Source organism: Anas acuta, chromosome 21 (assembly GCF_963932015.1).
Source record: "Anas acuta chromosome 21, bAnaAcu1.1, whole genome shotgun sequence".
Classification (NCBI taxonomy): Eukaryota; Metazoa; Chordata; class Aves; order Anseriformes; family Anatidae; genus Anas; species Anas acuta.
This window is the reverse complement of record NC_088999.1, coordinates 5,055,795-5,080,468: the sequence shown is the minus strand read 5'-3', so window position 1 is coordinate 5,080,468 and position 24,674 is coordinate 5,055,795. Positions and strand designations below refer to the sequence as shown.

The 24,674-nt window shown below is 40.3% G+C and overlaps 1 long non-coding RNA gene across 1 annotated transcript in view; it reads right to left on the bottom strand.

Moving 5' to 3' along the window:
• Positions 1 to 267: 267 nt before the first annotated feature.
• Positions 268 to 24,674, bottom strand: part of LOC137843178 (uncharacterized) — a 66,587-nt gene continuing 42,180 nt past the window's right edge. The window contains exons 3-5 of the long non-coding RNA XR_011089395.1: positions 1,820 to 1,959; positions 1,645 to 1,726; positions 268 to 1,269 (exon numbers count right to left, since the gene is read on the bottom strand). This is a non-coding gene — a long non-coding RNA (uncharacterized lncRNA). The remainder of the gene's footprint in view (positions 1,270 to 1,644; positions 1,727 to 1,819; positions 1,960 to 24,674) is intronic.

The following is a 24,674-nucleotide window of genomic DNA, read 5'->3' as shown; positions in this document are numbered from 1 at the left end:
GGAACACACAGGGTAATCAATCTCATGCTGAACCGGAGAAAAGGGTTCTGTCACAGCATACTGCTCACTGGAAACTGAGCAGACAGCAAGTAATCTATGAAGGAAAATCATATACGGATGTGAAAACAGTCATGAAAAACCCTTTCCATTCAAGACAGCAAGCCCTTTGGTTACCAAATGCACAAGGAGCTATCCCGTGCATTTATTACTTTAAAATTATTAATTTACAATTATTAATTTGCAATAATTTTCAGAAATTTTCTCATTTCATTAAATGGGGATCAAGTTAAAAGTGACACAAATTGAACTTTTATCATCGGCCACATACAGAATCCATCAGTTCTGTCACTAGTGTTACTAATGTTACTACACAACAAAAATGAAAATGTATTTGTTGGAAAAAAAATCAGAATGTCCTCTAGAAACATCTTAAAACCAAACATAGTTTGATTTCAAGGCCAGCATTTTAGGAAATACTAAGTCTCATTTTTTTTTTAGTCCTATTTGTAAAAGAAGTAGCAAGAATACTTAACTAGATGTTAAAATGACCTTGGAAATGTACCTCCAAGGGCTTGAAGATTCTTGTGGCTAGTTTGTCTTAGTGTTGAACAGTATCACTCACGTCAGGCAGTACATTCCAACTCAGAAATAACCTAGGGGAGGACAGATAATCTGTGGAAATTAAGCACGAGGACTTCTCACTGTAACAGGTGTCTCTCTACAGGTGGCAAATTACGGAAAAACCACAGGTTGGGGCTGAAAATATTTAAGCACATAATTGGAATGGTGAGGAAGTTGGATTTTAATCCACTTAAAAATATAAAGTAAAGATGTACTAAAGTGCATCATTTCAGAATTTAAATACATTGAGGAGCTATGACAAACAAAAGCATTAACAATTTTATCTGCCCACACACGTCTGTATGCCTGGATGTTGAGTTACCCATGGCAGACAAGATGAGAAGCAGCTTATATTTATGAACATCCCCACAAAAAGAATAACTGGGTTTATACCTACACAGAGGGAAACACTGACACAGCTGCAATGACAGGACCAAGAAAAGGGAGACCAAAGGGGACATTAAAGCATAAGACAACAACAAATTCTCGAAGAGAGTAGCAGAAAAATAAGTGGCCAGAAAGGTGCAAGCAGAAAACAAGACTGGTCCTCAAAGGGCCATCCTAAAACATTCACCTAGGGAGCACTGCAGGAAGCTAGGCTTGGTGAGCAATCTCCGTGCATGGCACAAACTCCATTCATTCTGAAATCTGGAGAGAGGAAATACTAGGTTACTAGCTGATTCTCTAAAAATAGTGAAGCTGGTTACTTTACTTTAATCAAACTTTCACCATGCATAATAAAACAAAAAAAGACCTTCACAGTATATCTTCGTCTACTAGGAATCAATTAAAAAAAAAAAGACAGTAAATAAATGCTCTTAAGAACCTTTGCTAAATACCAGTTCTCACAGAGGCTTAAAAGACTGCTTTTCCTGTGGAAAGTTCACAGAACTGGTACAATTTGTTATGTTCCTTTAAGTCTTTGTTGTTTAAATAGGAGTTACAATTCAAAGCTAATTTGAATAACTGAATCGCAGGAAAAATACCCTCCAACCATGAAAAATGAATATTCAACATTCCCACCTTATCTTATATTCTTTGTAGTTCTGTTTCTCCACTGCATATTAAACGGGCCCCATCACATGAAACTAATATTGCGTTAGCTCTGCAAGAGGGGGGGGAAAAAAAGTTGTCAGCGATCTGGAAGGTGCCAGCTGCGGAACTGAAACCCTCTTTGATAGGCTAATTCCAGACTTACATATGAGGTTTTCTTCAATTCCAGAAGAAAAGGACAAAACCATTAACTTTCCACCAATTGCTGTGCAGTTCAAGTACCAATTATTAACAGTCTGGGTAGCCACTGGTAACTCAGGTCCTGAGAAAGCTGACCTTAAAAACCTATTGAAACGTAGCAGATATAGCAGCATCTGATGTCTTCAGTTTTTTTTTTTATCCATTAAAAAAATATATATTTTTTTTAATCCATAGTCTATGTCAGCAAAACATTTTGTCCCTCAGCATTTAAATACAAATTGCATTGTCTTTCTCACCTACAGAACCCACCAACTTCTCCAAAAACACCTGATACTCGAAAGGCTGCAAGTTGGCACTGAAGGGCTGGGAGAAAAAGGGAAGGCTGAAAATCAGGTGGAAAGCAACATATAGGGAGTAAAGGAGAAACTACCACCACTACTGCCAGATACTTGCTATTACCTTTTAGGGGAGAAAGAACTTGAACAAAATGATGAAGCCTGACCATCTTTAACATCCTACAAAAGCACCACCTTCACCTGTAAATGGTTTCTAATACAGATATAAAGAAATGAAAGATGATTCGATATTACATGACAAACAGCAGTTATTTTAACAACCAAAGAAAAAGAAGCAACTTCGTTATTTGCAGATGTGATGGAACACAGATCTTGGCGCAGGAACGTCATGGCGATTTGTACACAGCATCTGGAATAATAAAACAAATGGGCACCTGACAGCAGTTTTAAAAAGAATGAGATCTTAAATAATATCAGGACACTGCAGCAACCCAAAGACACGTCTGGAATTGTAAAGAAATTGCCAAGTTGTTCATTAATCACCTTATGAACAGGGCGCTGAGATCCCTTGGACACAGGAATAACAACTCTGTGGGAAAAAAATGAAGTTAAATTGCTTCTTGTACTAACCACTGAAGGACAATTAAGAAAGGAAATGAAGAACTGAAAAAAAAATGAGAAAAACACAACTAGTTGGTCTAAAAGCTAGTGTTCAGAATTTTGTAAAATTATGGCAAGAAATTCAACATTTTTTGTAAGATGCAATGCAGAAGGAGCAGCCCGTATGACAAGTCATCCAATACCAGAGTATCAGCACGCACGTCATGTTCGTGAAAAGCTGATGAGAAACATCACAGGTATCTGAAGAAAAGAAACAAGCGCAGACAGAGAATTGGAAAAGAAGTGCTGAAATGACCAGAACTCGAATAGCTGATCTGATGTAAGATTAACGTGAAGATGACAATGAAGCAGATACAACATATACTCACAACAACCAAAAAGAACCCAGTAAATTCTGGGGTACAATTTTACAAATTAGTGTTACAGTGTCAAACATTTCAATTATGTGTACTGTGAAGTAGTCTCCATTTAAATAGATAAGGTTAAATGAGAGGCTTTTTCACTTTTTTTCCTTAATGTGGAAGAGGCTTGCATAATGACCCAATCTTCTCACTGACACCAAATGTATCCTACCCAGACACCTGAGAAGAAATAGAGGAAGCTCTCTGCAGTGATGGTCACTGCATCCTGAGTGCGAACACTACTGCAGACTTCAGGAAGTGTCTGTCACAACTCATCTATTTTGATGTCCATTATGAAACCCTCCTGGGGTTAAATAATACACAGATACAAGACAGTTTCACCTCCACTGGAAGGGTTTTAAAAATGAAATTAGACATGTTTTTGAGGCAAAATCTTTTGCAGCGAACTCCCCAGTTCTGCACATATTCCTATAGAATCTGTGGCCAAAGGAACCTCCTCTAAACCATTTCCCATCACCTCCTCTGATCTGTCAACTTCAATCGGGCTTTTCCTGTAGCGCTGCTTGTCCTATATTGAGAGGATAACAAACAAACAACTCAACTTATCCTTCTAAATTTGTAACTGTGATCTACAGACTGCATTTCTTCTGCTGCCTTAAAAGTCTGAACTGTTTCAACATACAGGATTCACTAGTGCGTCCTCCAGAGTCCTGTGCTTTAAATATTTCCATCCTTTGTTTCTGCTCTCCTCGTAGCTGTGGTACAGAAATATTACGAGAGTCATTTTTACACTTTGAGGCTTTCCTCTCTAATAAAGTACTTGAGCAAGGGAGAAAAAAGGAACGTGCAGATATATCTATTAGCACACTTTACCGATCAGACAATTTAAAAATAAAGCTCACACTAAAAAGTAAATTATCTTATACTGAGAAAACATAAAATAAATTGAATTCTTCTGAATAGAATTGTCCAACTATTCTCTCTCCTCTGGGGGCATTTTAGGAGGAAAATTGTATTCTAAATCAGATCAACTGGAAAGCTACAATACTGTCTTACTACTTTGACATGTAAAGCATGAAAAAAAGTCCATGAGACCATACAACCAACATGCAAAAACCTCGCTAGAAAATATTTAAAATAGAGCTAAATGGAAATGAAGTATACCAAAATTAGAAATATTCAAAAGTTAACTTGAAGTCTCTTTATTTGCTTTCAGTTTACAGGGGTCAACCAACAACCCAGAGCAAATGGCACTATCTAGGAGATTGGGCTAAATCTTACCAATTAGAGATTTCCAGCAAGATGTTACCATTGCCCAGGTAAGGCAACATGATTTCCAACACTCATCATTTATTTGCCATTTCCCAAAGGCACATTACTCTTGACTGGAAGGGAGGACACTGCTACAGACGTAAGACTTGTGCCAAATGTTCTGACTGAGGAAATAGTCTCTGATTTTTATTTGATTCATAATTGGAACTGAAGTCTTCATGCTTCTTACTACATCATTACACTTTCTACTTGACCTTTACAGAACAACAAGGCAAAGCCCACTCTGTCCAGCAGTAAGCAGAGGGAAAGTCACGACATTGTTTTTTCAAAGGCATTCCCTTGTTGCTCTTATCCAGTGTTAGAAGCTCTTCCTCAGTTTGCATCACTCACTTTGCACCAGCATCATTTAAGAGTTTAAATGAGTGATGACTGTCCTTTTTTTTTTTTTTTTTTTTAATTTTTGAAGGGGCTTCAGACTCAGAGCAACTTGTCCACAGTTTGCTCTGGCTTCTACAGACTTCCCAGATAAGTTTCATGGGTGAAGCTCTTATTTACCCATTCTAAATATTCCAGGTTACCATGGATTGCTTTCTGTACCTTCTGTAGATTTTTTTCAATGATCAGCCAATGCCTCAGCAAGGGAAGTACTCCAGATTTCTCATCTCTCTGTACCCCATCTACTCAATAGCAATTGTTGACAAATATACTGCAAACAAGCTCTAAAAGAAGAAGAAGAATTTTCTGCTAAATGCATCTTCTTACAAACCAAACCTTTATAAATGAGCAACAGAGCATCAGAATTGATGGTAGAAAGGAATAGGCAATTGCTGTCAAGTCATATCTACATTTAGCACTCAGTAGCCAAAAATAGTAACTTTTCAATTCTCTCTTATTTTGACTAGCAAACACTGGTGCAGGTAATAGAAGAAATGATGAAGGTTCCTTTATAATGGTCACTATTACAGCTACTTCCTTCAGAAGTATTTTTATTTCTTATCCACTGAATTTCTTATTCATGGTATGCTAGTAAAGGAGTATTCAGAGAATTACATAAGCATAAGTTAAGCAGACAGCATTTGTGTATACTGACTGCAGACAAATAAGCTTCCTACACCACTGCTTTTATTATTTTTTTTCTGAATGAAAAGAACTCCTAGAATAAAACAAAACTGTTCAGTCATTCCTAACACTTAACCGAAATATTCCCTAAGTATTCATGTATCACAAGACACAATGGACAGATATTGGAAAAGCAGGATCACAAATACTCACTTGAATTAAGAAAAGCAAGCTTGCTTGAGCTGTGTTCAACTCTTCGCTGTGTTTCTGTTCCATTAGTATATTGGCAATTAAGTTGTAATTAATGATTCTACAAACAATTAAACTTAGGTAAGCAGGTGAATATCAATAAAATGAGCACCTTGCATGAACCAAACAATTCCAAATGATACCCTGCTTGTGACAGTTAAGTAATGTAAACTGACTTTAAACTTCAGACCAAAAATTGTTTAAGAAATTAGACAAACAAACCTAAGAAAACATTGTCTGCTTATGGATGCTAAATGAGTTATACGCAAACACCTATTTAAAATGTTTATGCAGTAGCAGTATGATTAACGTCAATTTAACTATTAAAAGATCAACACTGAACCACTAGAAACTCATTCCTTATACACTGACTATATCCCGAAGTGATTTCCTCTGTACTGTATTGCCTGGTGTAAAAATAAACCCATGAAAGGTAGTCAGGGGGCTAAGAGGTTAAAAGCTGGGAACAACAGAAGACTGGATCAGACACAGAAGAGCACGAGCATGGAAACAGACAGACAGACTGGATTCAATAGGTTTGAACCTCTCTGCTCTGACTTTTCCACTCTTGCGGTTCCCCTAAGCTTTCCACCTGGCTGTATCTTTTCAGAGCTCCATTTGCACTGCTTGCTCTCTTTAGGGCAAGGAAGCTTATATGAGTAGATTGCACCTTGTGCTGGGGACCTTCATATTCCAACCATCCTTGCAAAAAAGGGAACCTACTGCAAGTCCCTGTCAAACAAAATACCAAATCAAATCCTGACAATAAAAGGCAAACATCCTCACGTGGTGCCAGCAATCCACAGCTAGACAGCTGTACTCTCCCCATATTGATCAAAAAGCAACAAATCCATACACACACTTTTATGACTTCATTTCTCTTTCACTGCACATATAGTTTGGCCCATGGAATGACAGATACGCCTTCTACACTTCTATACACCTCAGACACACCATTAGCAAGGTATTTCTTTCAAAGTAAGAAAATGATTTTTCTGGTCATGGAAGAAAAGAGATCTTCATTGTGAAAGTATCTGGTTTGATAGACACATCCAATATTAAAGGCAAGGACGAAGACAAAGAAAGAAGCAGTATTTCAACTTCATCAGCTTGGCAAATTGAAGCATCAGAAAACCACTTGAAATGGAATCACGAAGCAGCCTTTACGAGGCACTCCAAAAACAGATGACAACTTGGTAAGGAACACGCCTGCAGGCGCTGTGGTGCTGCTTATCGCAACATCGACAGCTACGGTCCAGTGGCAAGAACAGAATTTCCAAACGGGCAGATTAAAGAACTGATCCGTGGCCCAGCACCAACACAGAAGAAACAGACCCTCAGAAGCTCTCTTAGGAAATTGCCTGCGTTTAGATTAACTAGCAGTATTTTGGTTTCCGTGTGGCCATTGGCTGCCAGGACATTTCAAATACCTTGATAGATCAGATGTGTGTTCTACAAGCAGACTGAATTCCTCCTCCCATAAAGAAAGGGGGGACCAACATGTTCAGGACCAATTTGTGTCCTGTTTTTATATTCACTGGTGAATATAAAAATTAGTGAAACAGAGGAAAAAGCATTAGCAGCACTACAGAAAACAGAAGGGAAGCAAAGATGACTACTGCTGAAGGAAACTGGGTTTGTATGTTGGATGCGGTCATTACAACGGGGAAATAAGTGACATAAATGATAAAGGGACACATGCACAGGGAGAGGTACAACGGGAAATCATGAGATAGTAGGTCATGCTGAACAAATCTGATTAACTTCTATGAAAAAGTCGCAATAAGAACTGATGGAAAAGACGAACAGACATAATGTATTTGGACTTCAAGATGGCTTATAATACTTCACAGCATAAAAAGCTAGGGTAAAAGGTCAGTAAATACAGTGCAGATAAATGTGAAAATTCCAAACTGAATACAAACCAAGGTCAGAAAGAAGCAGCTAACAGGTAAAGACCATAGAGAACACTGACAGCTGTGCAAGTGGCTAAGGGTTTGACTCCCTCATACTTAGATGAGGTACCAACAAAAAACAGGGACTTCTGAAAATAAAGCTGCGGCCATAAAACATCCAACTGGAAGGAAGGTTTGGTAACAAGGGTGATATATTTAGAGTCCAAGTGACCCCGCTTAAAGCTCAAAACTCCATGATTTGCTTGCTGCTAACTAAACTCTTCCTTTATTAGAAGACATTCAGTAAGTATTCCTATGTTTACAGTCATAATGAACCTTTTCCTTTTTAAGAAGCACTGTGCCATTCACTTCCTCTGCTTCCCTAGCAGTTTGCTTTATAAACCTGCCATCAATCACATCCCTTTTATATTGTAAAAGCTGTATGAGACTAGAACTGACTTCTTAATTTTGGTTTAGAATCTTATTTATAGAGCTTTTAGTATAGTGGGATTCTGACCACAGACTTTAAACTGGAGATAGAAACGCACGATCTTGAGGAAGCTCACCAAACACCCCCATACACCTTTGGATCAGATGGATCTGCCACACAGAAACAAACAGAAGGTAAATTTTTGAGGGTCAAAATATGCAGGTATATAAGCAAGCGTTCACTGTGAAACAATGGACTTTGAAGATGACAGAGGATGGTGACGATGGCAGAAGGCAGGCAGGTAACCATTCTACCACCTTGAAGCTGGTAAAAGAACACTTCCAGTGTTAAAACAGAAAAAGGTTTTCTTCGTGACGTTTTAAATGTAGACCTTAACGTTTGATTAATATATTCCACTGAAATCTTCAACAGATTGTATTGAAACGACAAACAGTGACATAAGATAATTGTAGATAAAACCTCCAAATGCCTAATTAGTTTAGTTATTCTTTCATAATGCTCCAAGACATTAACACAGCCCCTTCCTTGCATTTTTCAGCACTTGACATTCTTCATTTTCAAAGTGCTCTCGTGAACTGCAGAAGTGCCAGACATTTGCCCCAAGCTTAATTCAGACTGTATTGTGCATTACTCCACTTGTGGGTATGGATCTTTCTACAATTCAAAAAAGGCATCTTCTTTACAATAGACATGTTCAATACTATTTACTTACAAAGCTACTTATCTTCTAAACCTATTTCTCAGCATTGTCCTCTTAACAGAATCGTGTTTTGCAAAGTATGTTAAAAGATGTTACCAGTCCAAAATGTAAGGAGACAAATTATCAGCAGAGAAACCTGTCAAGGACTTTTAGGTTCAACAACTGAACTTCTGGCTCAGGAAGTCCCGTAACTACAAAACACTGAAGACTGAAAAAGAAGGGAAAAGAATAAAAGAAAGGAAAACAGTACACTCCATAGAACAGACACACACAGGGAGCTCTAAGAAAAATATAGCTCTTGAGAAGTTCCCTAGCAATGCTCATAATCCTGACATGAGATATTTAGGCTTATCACGATGTGCCCTGACATCATTTATCAGCCCACCAGGGCCAGCACAACTTCTGTGCTGCACATTGTGCTGCCCCACAGGTACTGCAGAGATCCTACCTGGATTAATGCCCAGTCTCTGACCCCAAACTGCTGCCTCCCTGCTCCATCCACAGTACAACTACCTACATGATAACCCTAACAAAGTCTCTTTGAGATTTAATAAAGATATTATCAGTGTTTTTGAGCCCAATGGTTTTAATTTCAGATTATATGTAAGCAGAAAGTCATAACAGCAACCAAGAGTGTCTAAAAATCTACCCTTAGAACTAATACTTTAGAACAATATTGTAAGCCTCTTCACAATCTAGTCAGATTTTGAAGATCAGAATGAATACAGCATTACAAAGAAGTTCCTGTGTTTTTGGAACTAGTCTGAGCAGGTGCTGCCACCATTGTCCTCTGAAAGAACAGTCGGGCTAGTGAGCAGACAGCAGGAGCTGCAAGTGGGAGACTGACTCCAACGTCCTGTCAGCCACGGCACAGAGGTGAGTGATTGATAACTGGCAACTGATCTTCCTTTAACAGCTGAAATAAGCCAAAATGAGATCACTTAATACCACTCACCTCTGACTCCTTAGCAAGAACAAGACAGATAGGAGCACTAAGAAGCCATCTACCCAATTCTTCTCCTGTAAGAAAATTCCCTGCAAGTTTCACACAACCACTAACACAAGATCCCAAACCTCTTGATTCCAGTGCTTAGGACATTCTCCTTCTTGTCCCCATATACACAGGAATTCAATTATGCTGTTTCCATCACCTAAGACCATTCAACTACCTCAAGCCTGTTGCTTCCAGCACCATAGGGACGAGGCAGCTTCCTCAGATGATCGCTGTTTCGTGACCCCTTGTCAGACTGAATCAAAAGGCAGCTTTAAACCAGGCAAACACGCAGAAATCCCCCAGCCTGTAAGCACATGTGTATTCTGAACACCTCCTATCTTGATAGTGTGAAAGTAGTAACAGAAAGAACTGTGCATAGCACAGTTGCATGTAAACAAAGGCAGTTTATCAAGCCCTAAGCCCTGCTGTCTCTGCAAATTTTTAGTCTCAACCTCAGCCTCTCTAGACTGTCAAACGTCCACTGTTCAAAGTTGAGCCCTCCCAAACACGTTTACTATTTGCAAGAAACAAGCTCTACATTTTGCAGTTAGATTACAGCAAATTCCGTCATTCTAAGACTCGACACTCAAAAGCTGAGCATCTGATGCTTAGAGCTGCTGTGAATCGGTACTACACTTTACAACAGCTTATCCTCCGTGGCATTTATTTGAGGGCAGAGATCCAAAGAAAAGACATCAGCCATACAAAGTCCCTTTCAATCTTCTGAAAGTATTGATCATGTATCATTTATTTACATAAGACCCAAATTACTTACTGCCAAGATCTTCCAGACTGCTGTAACAAATCAATGAACAGGCTCACCTTCAGGATAGGCTGATTAGCAAAATCAGAACTTCTGCATTAGGTCACTCCCTGGCCCAGCTGTTAGTGAACTTTCCAGTTCTTTCCACAATAATACAGGTATTTTTTGGCTTTTGGTAGCAGAGGTACAGAAACTTTCAGATATCTGGAAGTCCACAGACAAGGATAAAAGACTACAGAATTCAGCCATATGACCTAGAGAATAGAGAGGTCACCACAGGTAGGAATGAGACCAGAGGTACGGGTAGCATAATACATTCAGTTATCCTTGTAGGCACTATTAGATCTGACAGAGCCCACATAGAAACCTGGACTATAGCTAAAAGGCAAAGTCAGATCAAGATGCCAGCATAGCAACTACAAGCACACGGACACGGTGACCCATATTATCACTATTAACTCTCCCTTTTTGCTTTAGAATGTAACCGATGAACTCCCTGCCAGCTTCTCAAATGAAACGGAACAGGTTTAGTATTTTAGCTACACCGAAAGGAAGCACGCCAGATAGAGAAGACTATTAGAGAGATGAAAACACGATCACTGTGAATCCATGCTGCTATTTATTGTATTAGATCATTTTCCAGGTCTGATCAGTGAGAAAGCAGCCCGTTTACAAAGAAAAACACATGACTGTCAGCAATAGCAAGCTTTCTGCTTGCTGTATTTGCTCCTCTAAAGCTGCATCCTTCTGAAGTGGTTAAAAAATGAAAAAGATTTGGAACAAATGGCTGTGTTGGGAGTAAGCATGGCCTTCACTTAAACAGACCTATAAATCAGGAGCCTGACACTGGATGCGAACGACTGCTGGCAGGGCTAGCGCTGCTCCAGGCAAACTCCACAAGGACACACAGTGCATCTGTAATGAAACAGCACCCAAATGACTATTAACCCTGTGCTCTCTTCCCAAGGAAGCTTCTGTTTGCAAGGTGGAGCAGAATCATCTTCAACGGTTGTCCCTTTTTATACAAAGCACCAAAGTAAACTTAAGAGGAAATCAAGTCAGCAGGACCTTTGTTTTAATTAGAGCAGAAACTTCTGGAACATTTACAAATCATACCTTTCATCATTTAAATTTACTTGCAAGTGCTTTTTTTTCTTTTCTTTTTTAATTCATGAGAACACGATAGGGTTTTCCTTTTCCTTCTTTGACCTTCTTAGATAAGGGGTAGAAGACAAGGCTGAAGAAAGACGAACCAAAAAGATGAACTTTTTCACTGAAAAACAAAACATTCATGCATGTGAGTATTTCCCCTGAAATTTTGTCTTCTAACAGCTCTGCTTTGACCAAAACAAAATATTCCTACTGCACATCTGAAGTGCTCATCACATTAGTCAAATGCAGGTTTTTAAATCATTACTAGCGTGCACATGGCACGCCTATTATTTTTCCTTTTCTTGTTAATATTCCTAACAGGATGCTAGTAGCCTTGTTCTAATACCAGGTAGTGCCTCACGTAAAATGCATAAGCAGTTCGGGAAACAAAGACCAGAAACCAGGACTCATATTTCACACAACTTCCCCAGCCACATCTAATCCATGATCTGGAATTTCTTTGCTGCTTCAACAGGAGTCACAAGACATCCTTACTCCGGATTGCTCATAGCCTCCATGCAGTTTCACAGAACAGACTGGGCACCTGAACCTTCTCAGGATAACCTTGAACGTTGTTTGGAGCACGTGTTACTGTCCTGATGATGCTTCCACTGAAGTGCACGACTCTTTCAGCATAAAGAATTAAGTGCCTAACCTGGACGATCCGGAGAATTTTCCTGAGTCCCAGTGCCTACGTCTTAGAATGTGTAATGCTTATAATAGAAAAACACAAGGGTTTTTTATTGTCTTCTTTTTCTTCTGAATGGGATTCATTCACATTTGAGTACACTACAATATTTGTTGTGAGCTTCTGCTGTTTAATTCCTATAAAAATCACCACAACAAGTTCATGCCAGAACAGTCTCTTTCCTAAAATAGAGATGAATGTTTGAAAGGACAAACACATATAACCAAATTATCTGATTTGAATACCAAAAAAAAGAGGTCTGAGGTGCCTCTCGACATAATCAAGGGAGTCCCCATTGTCAGAGTAAGAATGAGAGCGCTCATTCTTCCTAGCGGTGTCGACGAAGAAATGGCTGGTTGTCGTTGTCTCTCTAATACAGCTGACAGTTCCAGGCAGTGCATCAGCACGTAGCTTCACACTTGATCCCACCTACCATTTGCTGTCCTTTCTTCATCAATTCTCTATTCCCACTCCTCTTCTGGGACATTCATGACAGTATTTCCATATTTTCATGAACACTCCCTTATTATGTCCATCAGTCTTACCAATACAGAGCACCAAGTCACCTTTCTTCTGAGGGCTTTCCCACCATAACCAATTCTGAGCCTGCTTCTGACACCAAGGTGACTGTAAGATCTCAGGCTTCACAGGTGCAAGGGTTTAGAAGACAACCTCACGTCTGTGCGTGTTAATCTGACACACTGTGCTGTACACTCACGTACAGGCTGTGGGTGGCAACAGGGGGTACAGAAACAAACTTAATTTTCCAGGTAATTAATTCAGTCTGTGAATAAAAACATTTTTTCCTTGTATCTCTGTGCATGGGGAAAAAAAAAGTTCACAAACATCTTTCATTCTTCTCTTTTCCTCTAATGATTCTGCATTTCCAAAAGGCCTGAATTTGTAATACTATTTCCTTCCTCACCTGAGGCTTTGTCTTGCCCTTGGTCATTTCCCTGTTGGCTGCAAAGATGGGCAAGCACTGCCTCCAGAGTGAACGCGGCTTTTGCTCTACCAGGCTCTGACAGCTGTGTACATCGTCTGGCTCCATCCTCCCTGAAAGCTGTTACTGTCACTTCTGCAATAAGTCTCCACCAGCCAAAGGACCAAATATGCCAATTACAATCCTGAGCTGTGGTGAACTAGCTCGCAGCACTGTAAGAGAAGGAACAGACATGTTTTCATAAAAGCTAACACATTAGCCTTTCACCTTAGAACTCTCAAATAACTTTAATATGAAGTAGACTTCTGCGAGGCCTGAGTTGATGGGTAAGGATTTGGCTGGATGGTTTTACTCAGAGAGCTGTGCTCTACGGCTCTGCGTCCAGGTGGAGATCAGTGATGAGTGGAGTTGCTCAGGGGCTGGGACTGGTGCCGTTTAATATCTTCTTGGCAGGACTGACAGCAGGACTGAGCACACCCACCGCAGGTTTGCTGATGACACCGAGCTGTGTGCTGCAGTCGGCACACCGGAGGGAAGGGAGGGCATCCAGAGGGACCTGGACAGGCCTGCGAGGTGGCCCTGTGCAAACCTCATGATGTCTAATAAGGCCAAGCACAAGGTCCTGCACCTCGGTCAGGGCAAGCCCCACCACCAAATACGACCTGCTGAGCCCCATCTAAACCACATCCCTTCCTGCCTCCAGGCATCGGGACTCCACTGCTTCCCTGGGCAACTCATTCCAATGCTTGGCTCCCCTCTCCATCATAAATTCTTCCTAATCTTCAATCTAAACCTCCCCTGGCACAATGTGAGACCAGTCCTACCACTTGTCACCTGAGAAAAGAGACCAGCTCCTCACCGCAGCCTCCTTCCAGGCAGTGCAGGGAGCGATGGGGTCTCCCCTCAGGCTCCTCTCCTGTGGACTAAACAGCCCCAGTTCCCTCAGCTGCTCCTCCTCACTCATTTTCCAGTCCTTTCACCAGCTTCATTGCTCTTCTCTGCGCATGCTCAAGCAACAAAATGCTGTTCTTTTAGAGAAGAGCCTGAGACTGAACACAGTGCTCAAGGAGCACTGTGCCCACGCCACTTCTGACCCAGCCCAGGATGCCTGTACCCTCTACACCATCTCCAGTGCCCATGCTAACGTATTTTTGAAGCATTTTGGATAATGCCAAGCTTTACCTATAAAGATAGACACCAGTCCAAGTTTCCTGAAAAGATCACTGTGCTGAACCATCCCTTGCTGCTCAAACAACTGCTTGCCTATCTCTAACAGAGAGGCAGCGAGCCAGAAAGAAACGTTGTGTACACCTAGATGTTTCAGTTCCTACTCCTATGTACCTCCTGGGATTGGTATTTCATTACAGCACCGCATCCTAAAGACTGTCTCCCTCTAGCGTGAGCTGTCAATAATCTAATACTGTAATTTGAAACACCATGATTCAATTAGTTTTCTTGAATTAGGCATTCTCAGATACTCGCCTGGTATTTCAGTAGTTGGTAAATCTTGCACTGAATAAAACATCAGTGATCTGCTTTAGTGGTTAATGTAATAAATACATATTATGTTCAATTAAATAATTTCTGCTTCTCAGTAGGGATTTGATTTCTCTCACTTCCAACTAGAAAGTTCCCAGTATTTTAATAGGAATACACCTACATACAACCGCAGCAGCTGCCCACTGTTAACAGACTGCAAATAAGGCACTGAATTGACAGGATCTGCAGTCTCAGGATTCTCTTGATCAAATTCCAGCCCTAGTAACCCCGCATACCAAAGAACACACATAAAATGGCAAGCTCTGATAAGCCCTGCATTAGTACAGTAGCCTACAATTAAAGACTGCACAGAGAATGCTTAAATACTAGAGATTTAAACATAGCTCCTGGATTCCACAAACACAAAGCTTCAACAAGAACCAGTTGTGCCCTTGCAGGGGCTGACTCCATCCCGGTGCCTCCTCTACAACACTCAAGCACAGTTCAGAGCAGGAAACCCATTTTCTCAAGGCATTGACAAGTGCAGCTATCCAGCTCCTCCTCTCCCCAAACACCTGCCTATTCCATCCCCAAGCTTCCATTACCTGTTACATTTATTAGGTTTGCTTTACCCTCCTACCCTCCACATTAACTAAATCTCCAAGGACAAAAATTCTCAAGAATAAGAGTTTCTGGACAGTCTATGCCTGCATTCTCTTGCTCTCTCTATATAGGGAACTTACCCTTTACATAATAAAGTATTACATAATAGAGTATTACTTAGAGTATTACTTCTATCAGAATAACTTCAACGTCATTAACACCAATTCTTAGATACCTCCGTAACACGTTTCAGTGCTTCAACTTTGCCTACTTACACTTCACACAAGTTTATGGATACCGAAGAATGAAAATAACAAGGAAGTCTGTATTAAAACTACAGCTCTCAGCCTGTCTATACAACCATTAATAAGCATATGTAACAATAATTTGTAAGAATAACAGAAATAACTAATGAAAAGTTATCTTTAAGAATTAGCATGTCCTTTGCCAAACATCCATTGAAATACCTCTTGAAAAATGGCCTCTCTCAGAAAGAAATTAGGAAAAAATGAGAGAATATTCCTCATTGCTATGCACTCCGTGGCAGAGTAACTTCCATCAATGCAATCAATGGAATAGAGAACCGTCATTCCCCCAGGCATACTTTTATGACTTTGCACAGGTATAAACAACTCCAAAGGAAGCACAGAAATGGGAAATTAAGTTCCAAAGTTTTCCTGTTTAAGTCTGGCTTTGGCAGCACTGCATATCAGAACCTACTGTAAGCCAATTAAATTACTAAAATCTGTTGGATAAAGTGCATTTAACTTTCTCTTTTATTTTAGGAACTAATTCTGTAACATGATGCACGTAAGAGTTTAAACCCAAGCACGCTTTCTGTTAGCAACGTTGAAGAAGTGACTAGATTTCCAATTCATGAGCTGTACAGATTTTAACTTTACCCATACCTCTAGCGGAGCACGCTGCACAAACCACAAGTGACAGATTTATTCAGCTGTGAACAGAATTACTCCCATTTCCTTCGGAGGACAACACTGGGGAAAAAAAGGGTGGGGTGGGCTGGGGTAAGGCTGGCCTGCAGCAAAGCAACTGCTGTCTCCTTCACCAAGAGCTTCAGAGATGGCTCTCAGGGGGCAGGGAGGTCAGCTCCTGTCCCAACAGCGCACGGGAGGAAGGAGCCCTGCACTAAACACTGGCAAAACTAGAGGCTGCAGTAAGGCTGAAGCACCCATGTTATTTAGCAGTGCATCTGGTGAAGAAATCGTGGAAGTTCCCGGTGTATTTAGCACTGTGCACTTCTTTAGGTCTCTTGGCGTGTCTATATTCAGAGCATCTCGGTGCCCAGAGCGCTTGTTCTTTGCAACTGTTAAAACTGAATTTGATCAGAGACTGCTTTGGCTAGAAGCCATTTACTTCAGAGTCAAGGATTTGTTGACAAGTCCTAGAGAACAGGAGAAGACAGGCAGTTTGAAAGTTAAAAATAAGCAGGCCGTTCGTTATTTGTAATATTTACATCTTTACTCTATGTGCCCATCTTTGCTCTTTTGAAAGCGACTTATGTGAATTTTCAAAAGTGAACTGCAAGTAAATGCACATTGGTGGACTACTTCGTTTGACCTTGAACGACAGTTTAAGTTCAGTGACATCTGAGCTACCATCTGATACGAGTGCAAAAGGGCTACCAAGTCAAAGAAATACTTCAAAAAGTTCTGCTGCGAGAAAAGGCTGAAATGAAGTGAGGGTTTTGTAGTCAAATAACAAGAAAGCTGAGAAAGCTGATCAGATCAAAGACAACTTGCTTTAAAATAAAAAATAATCAATACTGAAAGTTTTTTGTTTTGTTTTGTTTTTAAATCCTACCAGAGGAACACATTTCTGAATAGCAACCAACCCAGGAAACATATTTGTGTGTTGGTTTGTTTGTTTCTGAAAAAGGAGATCACCAAATCCAGTATGGGATTAGATGACATAGCTGCCTGCCATATCAGGATATTGGATAATGAAACTGAAGTCTTTAAAAATAAAACAATAAAATGGATCTTGGCAGATATGCTTGCAGTAAGGATCTCATTTAGCTGTGCCAGTATCTTGGTCTAACTTGCAAGGCTATCTAACTTTTCTGTGACAAAAGAAGTCTCAGGATACCACCTACAACCAGGCCATCCCTGCTCCCAGCATTGAAGGGGATCTAAATGTTGCACCCACGTGGAGTACTTGCTTCATGTCCAGCTCACGCTGGAAGGCTCTCCTTTCCTTCCCTTCTCTGCCTGATACCTGTCCACGCAACCCATGCCTGAGAACTCGGCTGTCAAAGCAAGATTTCCTTCCGTTCTTCCTAAGGTCTCCTGATTATCACTTCAGGTGTAAGGTGTACCATAATTGGCACGGTTCTGGCTTTACAGACCTTTCCCATATTACAGTATCACAGTAATTAAAGAAAAGTCAACCCTGTGAACACCTAAAGCAAAGTTTCCTATGAAGCAATCCAGGGGATGAAAGAGAAGCTCTTTCTGCATCACAGAAGCTAGGAAATACACTTCAGATTCTCTCATAAATCTCAAATTACATTCCCCCATGCTGCCAAATATAGTGGTGCCTTTTTTTTTTTTTAAGGCCCCTTTAGTTTCATAAGTTTCCATGTGTCTTTGGGTTACAAGCACCAGGCCTTCAAACTCTCCAACAATTAAATTTTCCATGGGTCCCAAGTCCATTCACACCTGGTAACTGTCTTGGCCCCAATTTGGGGACAAAATGCCAGCTCTCAAAGGGCTGGTGCAAAACTTAAAGTTTCCTGTGTCAGAAATGACCCTGCTTTACTATTTCCATTTATATGGAGTACAAAAACACCAGAATTACTGAAAATAATTTTTGAATTGATTGCTGGGCTACACAGGGAGTTACACCCATGACTAAATCCTGGAGCACCACAGCACGCACACACGGTTCTGCCTTTCTTACTCATTTCCTACAAGCAGCAAGCAGTTAGTCCCTCGTGCAGTTATATGATGAGAAATCTTAACGTGCTAGACCGAGAGTGACTGTAAGCAGCTCTCAGCATCAGAGGTTCAAGTTTCTATGTAATTAGCCAGTTCCAAATGCATTTAAAAAACCCCAAAGCCCACAACATTTTACACACACGCACAGACACACACACAGACGCACCATCTGCCAGCACATACTGGAAGCTGATACAACTCCAGGCCAGCTCTGAAGCTCAGCACTGCTGCTCCTGCTTCGGTTCGCAGAACCGATAGGCAGCCTTGAATTATGCGTTTGTTCAACAGCACCACCTCCAGGAGCTTTGTACAACCACAGCAAAAGGGAAATGCTCTGGTTGTCCCTTCTGCTGAACTAGTTAGGGAACACATTCTGTAGAGACTTAAAATCCTCTACTAAACTTCCATGTTTATCTTTGACAAAAACTGCAGATTATTTTTTGATTAACCTTGCCATGCAGCAGTAACACCCTGCGCTTTCTCACAAGGAAGGAAATGCTCCAGCTAGCTATCACAAGCACATCTGAAAACTGCCAGCATCCAAGGCAACAAGCACGTGTAATAAAGCAGGGACAGCATGCAGACAGGCAGGGGTGTGAAAACGCATCAACACTGACCATCATCTGCATCCCTACTAAACACAAATACCCCAGCACTGTAACGCACGCCCGTCAGTCATCAGAGTGGTTAAAGCACCAAATGTAGTGTAAGCCAGGGCCTTGAACTCCTTGAAGTTCTGACAAGCAGTGTCATTGCAAAGCTTACCCAGGTCTGCAAAGGTGTTATTGCAGTTCTGCTGGCAATGCCTGGCTCTTTCACACCTAAAAAGAAATAGAATCGTGGCCACAATGCCTTGAGATGCCTTAAATGAGCTTAATCCTGTTCAGGTACAGCTGGAATTTAATTGAGGACTAACACAGTATCTTCTCTGTTGGAGTGGTATGTAAGCATATATTCTCTAAAAAAATAACTAAAAAGTATGAATAAATATGATTATTTTGCTTTTATGATATATTAACCCACTCTACAATTTTAGAGTCAGTAATCAAAATAGTTTTGAAAATGAATAGCTGTAATTCCAATTGTAGTGGATGCTGAACCAGAAACTATTTTTAGACTGGGGAATACACACTGGCAATATGAAAATGTATGTTCTGAAGGCTTCCTTTTCCCAGCCACTAAATCACATTTCAGACAACTTTAAAAATACAGACGGTTAAATCCGTTCATTATACTTATTTACTATAGAAGAAATTACAGCAGAGGACACTGGAATATTACAGGATGGCAAATGGCAGAGATGACGACCTCACAAAACATCCCTCAAGATGCACCATTCTATATATATATATATATATATATATATATATATATATAAGCCTTGAGAATATCTGCAACCAGCTACCCGACTTGTAGCAATTGCAGTAATGCATACTGATGAAGTATTGTGTTCCTATGAGAAAAAATGACAACTCAGCAATGGGAAAAATGCTTAACAAAGAGCAAGCAAGTAGTGCAGATTTTTGTGGCAATTGGTCACTTCAGTGACTCAGGTACAACTACAGATATGACAGTGGGAATTCTTGCTGAAGAGAAAGGATTTGACTTGATGCTTTGGGGTAGAGTGTTTTTTTCTGCTTCTTTTTGCTATAGTGCCTTTTCCAGCACGTTCTATTATATATTTGTATTTACTATAGCCTAGCAAGCCATTTTTGTGCTGATTGTCAATAAAAAAGCTTACTTTAAAAATTGTTTGTTTGTTTAATTTATGCCTTATAAATCACCTATGTGGTGTTTAGTGCATTACAGCTTAAAAGAGAGCCTGGATTTAATTTAATGACTGGAGTAATAGAGATGCCACAGGAACAAAAAAAGCGTGAGCTGATAGCGTGGCTTCCCAGCAGAAACATACGCCTGCCACCACCGACATACCAGTGGAAAAACTGCCAACTGTTGCTTTCCAACAAGTGCAAGAGAAGCAAACCTCTTAGAAATGCAGTCAGGAAGTCAGGAACCAGCACACCTCAGATGTTTAAGCAGCTTTGACCTTTTTTCTAGGTGCATCTGGGCTGTTAAACAAGAAAGTGAGAGCTGAACCGGCAGGATTTGTTCTTGAGGTCTGAGCTATCCAACCAAGCCAGTTTATTGAGGCACAGGTATTTTAATGTCTTCCCCAACAGCTAATCTCTACATAATCATAACGTGAAAAAAGGAATATTCAAGGTAAGGATATTTGAATCCTCAAAGTCCTAAACAGATTAGGTGCTCTAAGGCTTCTTTTTAAGTGGAAGTATTATAAACACACACTGAAAAGAGAGGACAGAGGAGAGTGAGATTTTAACTGCAGTCCCACGACTTCAAACCCTTAGTGTTTCTTAGTTCCGTCATGTCAGTATTTCTAACAAGTAAACAGAATGATTTAAGTAGTAAGATTTGTCTACCCCTCACCAGTAGCACAGAACAGTACATATATTTTAATAAATGTACTGCTTGAGTTTAATGTGCCAAATGTATCAGTCATCCCTACAAGGTTATAGATCTTTCTCATTAATAGCTAGATTGCAATTAAAATACCACAGCACTTCTGCAGACAACCATAAAATATGTCAGCAGTCCCACTTTATGCTGGACATAATGGGGTCTCCAGCACAGATCACGAACGTTGAAATACAAAATGGATTCAACCACATGCTAACTTATTCGGTAACAGAGAAAAAAGAAAAGGACAATTGGATGAGCAAAAGAGAAGAACTGACAGATAAGGACACCTTGGAAATAAACTATTAATCGACTACCTTATGATTAGAAATGCAAAGAAATTCAGAATGTAATTAAACCTTTCTTACTACTTCCATTACATGGCTGTAAAATTCTTTCAACCTTTGTACAGACGCAATTAAATAAATTTAAAGGCAACATAAAATAAATTCCAATTAAAGATGCCATTTGCAAGTCACTTCACAAATGTAAAGGCAGACCACTTACGTAAATTACCAAAGAAAAGTAAAATTAAATGCCATTGTCCAAACACACATCTGAGTATAACGAAATAGCAGAGAAAAGCCAGAAAAGAGATTTTGCTCGTAGTAAACAGCACACCGATAAGCAGCTATGTACAAATGCTTTCCTGAGCTGTTAGAGCGGGGCAGCAGAAAGCACGGGGAAAAGCAAGGCAATCTCAACTGCACTTCTTATTTACTCTGATGAGAAACACAGCTTGTGGTTCACACTATGCATACATTTCGTTTTCTTTCTCTTTGGGAAACTCTTCCAGCAGTCAGCGTCCCGTCCTTAGCAGTGGCTTCTCTCTCACTACCTGAGCTCTGCTTTGCTGCCTCTCTCCTTCCCTTCGGCAGCTCACTGGGGGTGATTTATTGCCTCCTGGGCACTCACCATTACTCACACGGATGCGCACTTCTCCCTGCACGTTCTGCTCCTGACCTATCTTTGCTGTCTGAAACCCATAAGCACTTTACTTCTACCTGTGCCTCCTTCTGCCACTGAAAGCTGTAGCTGTTTAACATGTGCTTACGTGGAGTGGCTCCATACCAGTTCCCTGTGATGGGCAAAACTTTCCCTGTGATGCCCTAAGAGTTGTACACGTTCAGGGATCGCAGCAGCTGCTCTACCTGGGCACGTTTGCTTCTACAAAGCAATGACCTGATCTCACTCTTCATACCGTGCTGTCAGTTTGCATTGTAACTCATACTTAGTCTGCAGTAATACTTTTTTCATTCATCAGTCTTTTAATGTACTGATAGATTGCATCTTAACAAAAGAAAATAAAATCTTTAGAACTTTCTCTTAGGTAGTTTTTGAAATCAGAAACTTCTGTTTCAAGGAACTACTGCCACTGGAGGTCACCATCTCCTGGAGCAACACAGGAGTATGGTTCAAAATACACCTCCAACCCTAAACAAAGCCACTTTTAAGAACCAGGTATTCCCTATAAATCTGGCCAATAGAGAGAGATCCAGTAGTTCACATAATAGGAGCCACAGTGCAGCCAAAGTATAGGCTGCTTAGCAGAGCCAATATTGACTTTGGAGCAGTTAGATTTAGCTGCATTTTGTACAGACCCTGTGCAAGATGCCAGCAGAGAGATTATGTCTCCCCCTAAATTTGAATCACTGAGCCTAAATATGTCTAGGTCAATATAATGTGATAAACCTTAAACTCACCTACTTACCTACCAGCCAGGGCTTGAGCTGGTATAACTGACAGCATTTGTGTTTCCTGGTTACTTACAATGCCAGAAAAAAAACTCAAATGTGAATGTAAATACGTCCAAAAAGTCTGTGTGGGAGCTGAGCCAAGTATAAGAGGACCAAGAGACTTGACTGCCTTTCACCCTTCAGCTGAAGGTCACAGCTCTACCTGTGCAGTAAGATGTGGATTGTTCAGCTGCTTCACTTACAGAACTCACAACTTGGGTCACTTTACGCATATATTTAGATTATATGACCACAAAGATTCCCAGTCAAAACATGAGATCTGGAAATCTCTTAATCAATCGATCCTTACTTTTCTTGTCTAGAAAGATCCTACTTCACTAGATGAAAATGGGAAAAGAAATTAATGGGCTTGTCATTACTTTGGTGGTTTCTTACCCCATGGAGTGATATTTCTATAAGGCGAAACATATCACGTTTAGTAAATTGAATTCCTAAATCATTTTAATTAATCTGAATAGGCTGACATGGCCCACACTCTACGAAAAAAAATAATAAATAAATGTGAAATTCGCAAGTCATTTATCAGAAACTGAAAAAGCTCCTCAAAACGTACAGCTGAAGTATTTAAATACAAACAGCACACTGGTTTGCAGGTTGGTATATTACAACACAGATGAAATACATTAGGTATTATTTTAACATTAAAAATCCCAATTTAGGTACACTTCCTGATAACAGTACTATATGCATGAAGCTTCAAATATGTATCAAGCATTGCAGAGACCTTATGGTATATGCCCTATTTCAAAGGCTTCTTGGAGAGTGGCGTTTCTTATAGACAACAAAATTAGCATTCTTGGTTTGTGGCAAAGAACAGAGACACTATATAAAAAGTGGTGCTGATGGCTTGTAACTACAGGGAAATGTTCACTGAATTGCTAATGTGGCTGCTCCGTGTTTTAAGGAAGGACTGCTGTAAAGCTTCTTTGCAGCACATGAATGACAGACACAAACTTCTTTCATTCTGATTGTTTCTAATGGAGTGTAAAGCAAGGAAGTTTCCCACTGTTTAACATTTTTGGGCATCACATAATGATGAGTTATGCATCTTCAGTCTCATACCCAATGAAAAGCTGAAGCACGTTGTACCCATTACAAAAGAAACACAAAGCAGACAATCAGCCATTTGTGTCCATGACAACGAAAGAAAAATGTATTTTGAAATATAAATGAACCAAGATTTATCTATATATTTTAGTCTTTGGTGGGTTTTGTACAAAATATTTCCGAGCTCTATCAAAGGCTTTACGTTGGTTTTGCACTAAAGTGTGAGAATTGCTTAGGCTGAGGTAAGAGAAGTAACTGTACATCATCTGGAACTGCACTTTGCACGTGCACTGATACAAGCACACTACAAGCTTTCATTTTTCACCTTTCAGCAGATGAATTGAGCACCACATGAGGAAAGAACACGTTCTTTGCAGCACAATCCCACACTAGTTCAAAGTGCTTGGTCTTCTCTTTGCAAAAAATAAATAAATAAATGGATACCAAGCCTAAACTGTCATGCAAGCTCTGTTAGGTAAAGCCTTACCCTGTAAATTCAGGCAGTTTATTTCAGGCACACAACAGTCTTAGTTAAGTAATCCTGAGCTGATTTACCCCGCTTTATGTTGAGAGAACTTATCTCAGGCAAACTTTCACAGCTTCAGAAGCAAAGTTGCTTATGTCCAGAGAACTAAATGTAGGCGGCAGGATGTGCATCTGCTGACTGCCACTCCTTCAAACATGCCCTAAGACCCTAGGTGCCTGAGCACCCAACTCTGCTTGGTCTACTATTCTTTGTAACACCTGCGCTGTGCTAGCACCCAGACAGTTGTTTAGGCACCCACAGAATTTGACAAAGATAAAGGCAAAGACAGGCCCATAGCTATGTCTCCTAGAAAAGCATTTGTGAGAGTAGAGAGCAGCCCATTAGAAAATCTGCAAAATACTTCTCTGACTGTGTACTGGTCATAGCTGGGGCAGAGTTAATTTTCTTCCACACCACCAGGTCATTAGGGAATTAAGTAAACACAAGGCCAAGAGCAGCCAGACCCAGCTCTGGAACTGTACCATGCCACGTCCCAAATTCTTTGTACGAGGAATAATGTTTGAAACACACATCGCTAAGTAGCAGCGTTAGATACAGGACACTTAT